We start from the raw sequence: 8,859 nt of genomic DNA on the forward strand, positions 1-8,859 counted from the left end.
CACACACACACAGACACGAACACGCTCAGTCTCACACACAGACGCGAACACGCAACGCTCAGTCTCACACACACATATACACACACAGACACGAACATGCACGCAGTCTCACACACACACACAGACACAAACACGCACGCGCTCAGTCTCACACACACACGCAGACGTGAACACGCACGTGCTCAGTCTCACACACACAGACACAGATGCGAACACGCACGTGCTCAGTCACACACACAGACATACACACACACACAAACAAACACGCACGCGCTCAGTCTCTCACAGGCACAGGCTTGTCAGGGGTGGACAGGTTCCATTTAACAGCCAGAGTTTGCTTTCTAGCCGTTGCGGACTCCCATGGTGTAAACGCTCATCCTCTGGTTTGTTGAGAGCGCAGGGGGAAGAGGGGCCCACGATCCGCTCCTGAGCGAGTAGGAGCCACGTCCAGTGGCCCCCTGCCACCATCCCCCCTCCCCCCCAGCTGACCAGTCTCTCTACGCCGGTGCCAAGGTGGGCCTGGATTCAAACCTTACTCTGCTGTGTGTCTTTGGTCACATTTCTCAACCTCTCTGAGCCTCGGGTTTCTTATAAAATGCGAAAACCCATCCGTGCTGATGTAAAGACCCGTGCTCATTTGGGAAGGCCCCCGTGCGCCGCCTGTGGTCCAGTGGTCCATCTGCCACACGCTCCTGGCGTGTACTCTCCAGCCCCAGGGTGGCTTGGGCTGAGTCTCTCCGCTGTTCTTGAGCAGGATTCAGGCTACCTCCTGGGGTGCAATTGGGGCCTTGCCAGCTTCTGGAGACTTGTCCCCTCCCTCCCTGTCCCTCATGCTTCCCAGATTGCCCCCAACACACCAGAGATCTGTGCCTTGGGTCTTTGCACGGTCTGGGCCCCCCCGCCTGCCTGCTCACGCCTTTGTGGGTCATCAAACCCTGTGGCCTGCAGCCCCTGGAGAGTCATTCCTGATGCCACCTGCCAGCCTCACTGTGGGGCCTAAGAGCAGGTGCGTGTGTTTTGTCTGTCTTCCCAAGAAACTGCCAGCTCCGGGGGAGAGAGGCTAGTCTTGGTTCTTGTCCCCAGGGCCTGAAACCCTGTGTGGCATGTGGCAGGAGGCCCAGGGCTGGTGTGGCCTTGGAGAGCAGCACCACAGAGCCTCGTCCGCGTGCCCCAGCGGCCCTGAGCCCAGGCGTGAGGGCACAGAGGGGTCGCAGGCTCGAAGGGCCTGGTGTGTCTGCTGGAGGAGTCATCCCTCTCAACCATGCCCCGCTGGATGCACCCCCAGAACTTCGGATCGCCCCTCGCTAGGCCCCAGCTCTGGCACGTGGCCCCGGGAGGCCTCGCACAGCGTGGTCACGAGCATCTCCGCGCTCACCGCCAGAGCCGGGTCTGATGGTGACTCCACGGCCAAGCCTCAGCCCCTGGAACTGCATTGCCAGCTCGCCCCTGTGGACGGGAGGGCCTGCCGGACTGGCTGGGGGCCGAGGCATTAAGGGCAGGGGTGGCCAACCTGGCCTTGAGATGAAGAACTTCAGCATATTCTGACCAGGAAAAAAAAAATCAGTAAACCGGATGTAACATGGTACAGCCTCTTTGGAAGAGAGTTTGGTGGTTTCTTAATAAAACTCAACATCTTTCTACCATATGACCCAGAGGTTGCACCTGGTGCTCTGCGCCCAGGAGGGAAAAACTGACGTCCCCCCGAAAACCTGCACACGATGCTTACAGCAGCTTTATCCACAGCTGTCCAAACTCGGAGGCAACCAAGATGCCCTCCGCTAGAGGATGGATAAAGCGTGGTCCATCCACACAGTGGAATACTATTAGGCGCTACAAAGGAATGAGCATCAAGCTGTGAAAAAACACAGAAGAACCTTAAGTGCATATATTTAAGTGAAAGAAGCCAGTCTGAAAATGCCACGTACTGTATGATTCCAACTCTATGACGTTCTGGAAAAGCTGTGGGGACAGCAGTGGATCAGTGGTTGCTGGGGGGAGGGGGTTCGGGGGCAGGAGGGGTGAAAAGGAGGAGCACGGAGGACGTGCAGGGCTGTAAACCTACTCCGTGGGACACTATAATGACTGCTGTGTGTCATCAGACATGTGTCCAAACCCACAGACTCTACGACCAAGAGTGAACCCGACTGTGAATTATGGGCCATTACGATGTGTCCATACAGGCTCATCAGTTGTAACAAAATGCACTGCCCTGCTGCGGGATGGGTTGCGGGGGGGGAGGCTGTGCGTGTGGGGGGCCGGCAGGGGGACATGGGGACCCTCTGTATCTTGCTCCCGATTTTGCCCTGAACGTGCAGCCTCCCTGGGTTGGCGATCCCCAAGCGCCATTGTCGGGGCCAGAGGCTGCTGCTGGGTCGTGGGCCGAGCGCCCTCCCTCCCTCTCTCTCTGCCCCAGCTCATGCTTGTTCTCTCACTCGCTCTCTCAGATAAAAAAAAAAGAGAGAGAGAGAGAGAGAGAGAGATGCCCTTGGGGGGTTTCACGCAGCTTGTTTGTGGGCTCGCCCACCAGTGGGGGCTTCTTGGGCGCCAGCCCACTCTCCTCCCGGCGGCCTTGGGCCTGTGAGGACTCTGGGTAGCCCGGGGCCCTTGGCGTCCCTCACACGCTTTCCAGATACTTGCAGGCAGAAATGGTGGAGCGGAAGTAATATCTTCTGAGATTTTAGAGGTGGTGAGAAATCTCACTTCCAGAGGGCCTCCTGGAGGAAGGCGGGGAAGGGATGGGCGTCTCAGGCCCGGGAGGCCTAGCTGGAGGCAGCTTCCCTAGGTGACGGGTCCTGGAGGGACTCAGGGAAGGGGCTGGCGGTGCGGGGGCCTCAGGGGCGGGGTGGCCAGCCCCCCCCCCCCCGCCCCGGGCGCCTGGGTGGCATCCCCCACTGCCTCTCCTGGGCGGGTCCCATGATAAGGACCCAGAAAATGCAGGTCTGGGCTCGGGGGCGTGCAGCAGGCCTCCTCGGTCCCGGGGGCCTCCTGCCAGTGCATCTGGGGGGAGAACCCAGCTCTCCTGGCCTCCCCTTGCCTCGCAGGGCCTGCTCACCATTTGGCATCACCCCCTGGAGTGGTTAAGAGGCTAATCTTCCTCCAAACACTTGACGCTTGATGGAATCATAGGCTCTCAGAGTGCAGGCCTCCCAGCTGGGCGAGCGTGAGGCTGCTTGGCAAGTGGCTCTTACAGACTCTCCAAGAGGTCCCTGACCTCAAGGAGAGGTTCTTGAGCTCTGCCTCGGAGGAAGAAAACGAACATGTGCTGTGTGTTTGAGAACGGCCTCTGCCCTCAGAGCCCGCTCGGGGGCGCAGCCCAGGAGCATGGGGGTCAGGGGCCCGGCCCTGGCTTTGCCACCACCCACCGGGGGGACTGGGGCAGTCGCTCAGCTCTGCAGGAGGATGGAATAGACCAGGTTGGACATGATGAGGCAGGTAAGCAGCCTGATGCGGGTGCTTGGTACGATTTCCAGACCCTTGGCCCCGACAGCCCTTGAGGGAAGAAGGAAAGCATTCAGCGCTGGGCAGGAGGCGTTCCGCTGTGCCCACGTGGGAGGAGCAGGCTCTGCGAGGCAAGGGGAGGCCAGGAGAGCTGGATTCTCCCCCCAGATGCACTGGCAGGAGGCCCCCGGGACCGAGGAGGCCTGCTGCACGCCCCCGAGCCCAGACCTGCTTATTTGCACCTGTGTGTGCGTCTCAGTCTGCTGCAGGAGCAAGGCTGGAAGCTCTCCCCCTTCTTTGCCATCACAGACTCTGAAAATATTTCAGGTTATACGTCTAAAAAGAGGGCACTTTTGCAAACCATCACCACAATACCGTTATCACACTGAAGAAAAGTGAACAGTGTTTCCTTAACAGCGTGGCATGGACCATCTGTGCTCAAATTTCCCCAAATGCTTCGTAAATATCCCCACTCTTTATTTTGACAAATGTCCATCTTACAAAATGGTCGGAAGATTAGTATAAGGAACACCTACAGACCCTTGTCCTGCGGTCACTAAGATGGTCATCTGTCTTTACTGATGTGCAGAGTTTTATCGGTAGGTATATGAATATCATTTTGATTCCCTCACAAGCCATTATTACTATTTTTTCTTTGTTAAGAGTCCCTATGTTTTTATATTAATCAACAGGCTTATCAATGCCTTTGCTCATCACTGTTTCCCCCCCTCCCCCCGCCCCAAACAGGATACATCTCTTCTTTTCCTCTTGTTTCTTTTTCATCCCTCTGGGAAAATGGGTTCATTCATTCCACAAGTGTTACTTGGGTAGCTCCTCATTAGACTCGTCATTTCATTAAGCACATCATTCGTGTTGTAGATCTCTGCTACCCTGGGCATGATCTCCTGTTGCCCCTCCCTCCCCGCTGTATTTTTCTCATTATTACTGGTGCAGAAGACTTGATTTGTGTGGCTTTCATAACCAGACACCCAACTGAGCATTCTCTTTTGATCCAGACACATTCTCCTGGGTTTTCTTGGGCTTTCCAGGGAGACGATCATATTATTTGCAGACAATGAGAATGCACCTCCTCCTTTCTAGTATTTTTTAGTTTGCTTTTATTTTATTTATTTTTAAAGATTTTATCTATTTATTTGATAGAGAGACACAGCGAGAGAGGGAACATAAGCAGGGGGAGCGGGAGAGGGAGAAGCAGGCTTCCTGCCGAGCAGGGAGCCCGACGCGGGGCTCGATCCCAGGACCCTGGGATCATGACCTGAGCCGAAGGCAGACGCTTAACGACTGAGCCACCCAGGCGCCCCTTTATTTTGCTTTTAATTGTGGTAAAATATACATACTATAAAATTTCTATTTTAGCCATTTTTAAGCGTAGAGTTCAGTGGCGTTCGGTACACGCACGATGTCGTGTAACCTTCACCACTAACTCCAGAACCTTTTTCATCATTCCAGACAGAAACTCTGTCCCTGCTCCCTAATCCTTCCCTGCGCCGCCCCTGTCCCGGGCACACGGCACGCGTCCTGGATCTTCTTCAGGGCTGGTGGCCGGGGCTGTCCTATCCCTTTTCACGGGGCAGTGACTTGTGTTTGGAGCCATCTCTGTCCCTCAGATAGAATCAGGGTCCGGCCCCAAGCTGCGTTCTGGATCTGGGGCCTCACCCTGGGCACCTGGGCCGTGAGCCTGATCTCAGTGGTCTGCCTTTAGAGTTTCTCAACCCGAGAATTTCCCCTTCTTTCTTTTGAGCCCCGTTAGGCATTTGCGTTTCTAGCCGGAGTGGGGGTGGTTCTGCGTCCACCAAGTTCACTCCTGTTGCTAGAACCCTCCACGTTTCCCTACCAGCCCACACAGACTTCCATGGCAGGCTTTCCATTTATGGAGCAGAAACCACGGTGCCTGCCTGCCTCCCCCGTGGGCTCTCCGGCGTCTCCTTTCAGAAGTGAAAGCTCTATCCATTCCATGATCGGTTGAAACACAGTCAGGCAAATGCAGCAGAGGAGTTGAGGGCTGAACATGAGTTTTAAGTGACAGCTGGGTAATCACATCTTCTCTTCACTGGCCTGTTTCTTTACCAGGTTTTATTTTAAGCTCTTCAGAGCATGTGTGTTGCTATTGTGAACCTTTGCTCAGAGCTCTCTGGCAGCCAAGCTCTCCCCCGGCTTATGCAAATAGAAGCCCCCAGAAGGCAGCCCCCACGCGAAGCATAGAGCTCTGGGTTCTTAACCAGCGGAGCCGCCAGGCTGGGAGTGTGGCGCGGGCTGCCTCTCCACGGCCCACGGGACCCTTAATCCAGCTCTCCTGCCGTGGACTTGGGGTGGCCCTTTGGACGTGGGGTGCTGGGCATGCTCCTCTCGGTTGTAGAGACACACATGTGAACAAGACATTCAGCGTCCCATGGGACTGGGGGAGACACGGACGGACCTGAGTCCTCACGGGCTGCGCCGGGGGAAGCGAAAACTGGTCCAATCTTGGGGTGGTCTCCAAGTATGAAGGCCGTCACCCCTCCCCTCCTGCGGGTGTGGCCGCGCATCAACAGGAGAGTTGGCTTCCCTCTCTCGCGCCGACCCTGACCCTCTGACCTGTTTCGGCCAGGAGAATGAAGTCAAAGCGACAGCGTACCAGGTTTTGTTTGTTTTAAAGAAACCTGGCAGCTTCCGCTTTTGCTCTTTGGAAGCTGGACCGCCAGCAAGCCGCCATGCAGACAGGAGGCCCAGGCAGCCACGTGGTGAGGGAGCGGCCCGGGCACCTCGAGGATTCCAGCCACGTGAGCCAGGGGGCCTGCTGGAGAGCAGCGGGGTCCAGCCGATTGCAGAGTGGCGACCGACAATGAAGGGTTTCGAGCAGAGCTGTGGGTGGCTGGCTGTGCAGCAGGATGTTTGTTACCCCATAACCATCTTGCACAAGGGTGGCGCTGTCCCCTGAAGCTGAACATCCGTATATCTCGTGCCCCCGGCAACCCACTGCCAGGTAAGAAAGAACCCAGAACCCCGCAGGAAAGACCCAGGAGACGTGTATACAAGGATCTTGGCAGGGACACTGTTTGTAACAGCCCCGAATGGGAGACGGCCTACACGTCCATCCCCAGGAGGAGGTGCATGGAGAACGCCCTGGCCACAGGGACATACGGAAATTTCCTGAAAACCCAAGAGAAAGATGTATGTACATGTCCTGTTCTAAATATATCCTCGGGGATAGTGCGACTGTCTGCAAAACCCAACAAAAAGCCTTTGCATTCCTCCCATCCATTCACGATCTGTTGCGTATTCGTGGATCACAAGCGAGATGCTCTGTATTCGAGGAACTTGCAGGCTGCGATAGAGCCCCCCGAGGAGGGGGCCTTGGGCACGCGGCCGGGGTGCTCAGGGAGCAGAAACATCCCGCCGGGCCTGAGGTGGGATCAGAGGGAAGACCCAGCACATGTGCCCCTTCAAACAAGCCTGACAGGTTGAGGACCCGCCTGCCTTTGGGGCCACCGACGAGGTGATGGCGGAGGTCGCCTGCCTGGCCCCACGTCCGACTGCCCACGAGAACCTGGAAGAGAGTCCTGGCGGCTGGGACATTGGAGGCGACCTTCCCAACGCCAAACACACACAAATGCACACCTGCGCACATGCGAGTCACTCCCCGCTGTGGGCCGAATGTCTGTGCCCCAAATCCCTATGTCAGATCCTAACTCTGGGGTGAGGCCCTGACATGTGGGGTTGGCGTTCTTCTAAAAGGGAGACCCGCAGCTCTTCCCCTCCCCCCGCCCCGCCCTGGCCTCCCACCTTGTGAGGACACAGCGAGACGTGGTCTGTGAACCAGACGCGGGACGTGCTGGCACCTCGGTCTGGGACCCGGAGCCTCCCGAGCCGTGTGAGACTACGTTTCTATTGCTCCTCCATACATTCTGGCCATCGTGCTGGAGTCTTGGGTTCAAACCTTCTATGATCGTACACCTTCTGAATGCCTCGCGCGCCCTTCCCTCAGTAGGCACCCGTTCTAGGCGGCCTCTGTGCCCCCCTCCTCGAATCCTTTGTCCGGGAGCAGATTCCAGTCTCGGAACGGGGAAGAGAAGGCCTCCGTCAATCGTTGAGGGAGAACGTGAGGTCGCTGCGGAGCTGCATACTGATTTCAAGAAATCAACTTATAAAATGACCTGTTAGAGAAGCTGGAAGGAGACACACCAAAATGTTAACCCTGCGTTAGCTCAGGGCAGGGGTGTAGGTGACCTTTGTCCTCTTCATCATCCCGATTTTTTTCAGATTTGTCCACACTGAGCCTCCGCGTTGATCATCAGAAAACTGTTACCAATGTTTTATGTTTGGACGCAGATCGGCTGGGATGTGCTTCATGCAGGGGGACCCCCGCCCACCTGCCCCTGCCAGGGACCACCGCACCCCCACTCCCCGGGCAGGAGGCAGCACCGGCCAGCAGGCCTCCTGCATCCTGGGCCTGGGGAATGGGGCCTCTAGGCCTGCACCTCACAAATGCCTGCACAACCTAGCAGCTAAGAGAGAGTTAGACAGCCCAGGGCACCGGTCCCCGTGGAGTCGCAGCCCCGGTCCGGTGGCCACTATGCAGCGGGTGGGAGACTGTCTGGCCCACCCTCACTGGAAGGAGGAGGGAAGGGACCGACAGCATGAGGATGGCATCTCGGGCTGATGTAGGACAGTCGTCCACCCCATTAGGAAAACCTTACCTTGAGGGATTCCAAAGATGAGTCGGTCACTGGAGCGTAATTGTAAACCGGAACAAGAGGTTTCGATTTTTAAATAGGTTTGCAATTTTTATTTAGGAAAGAGCTCAGCAACCGTGGACTCCACCCCGCCAGAGTAAGCTGGAAGGTCCAAACCCTCAAAACACAACAGGGAAGCTACATTTAAGTTCAAGACCAGCAAGTTAATGGTGACCTGTTCCCGTCTCTCACGACCCTGCCGTGACAGAGCCCCGTGTGATCCGCTCCCGTGACCTCCCAAAGCCCTGCTCCCCCTGAAGAGCCTCACTGGGGGCCACGCCAGCGTGCCTGGCACTTCCTCTCTGGGAGACCGCTCGCGGAGCAAGCCCAGCCCCGGGGGAGTCAGGGACCCGCGGCAGCTGGGACGAGCTGTAATGGAAGCAAGCGCTCAATTTAAACATCGTTACTCCCCATGACCACAGCTACCGCAAGGGCGGCAGGCAGAAACCTGTAAGGGTTTCACTGATTTTACTTAAAGGCTTGTTTTAGGGCTGTCGCTCGGGTTTGAACCAGGCGTCCCCAGGGCATCATTTTGAAAGGGGGTCGGACTTTAGAATGCTCTCCATTTACTTGCTTCAGGTGCCTTGTGCCCTGCAGGACAGGCCCCTCACGGACATGGCTCAGCATGCGGCACCGCGCAGACCCCCGGCTCGGCATGACTGCCCCCGGGGACTTGTCTGAACCCGCT

This window comes from Callorhinus ursinus, unplaced genomic scaffold (genome assembly GCF_003265705.2).
Source record: "Callorhinus ursinus isolate GAN/ISIS: 27379988/994484 unplaced genomic scaffold, GSC_fseal_2.0 scaffold70, whole genome shotgun sequence".
Classification (NCBI taxonomy): Eukaryota; Metazoa; Chordata; class Mammalia; order Carnivora; family Otariidae; genus Callorhinus; species Callorhinus ursinus.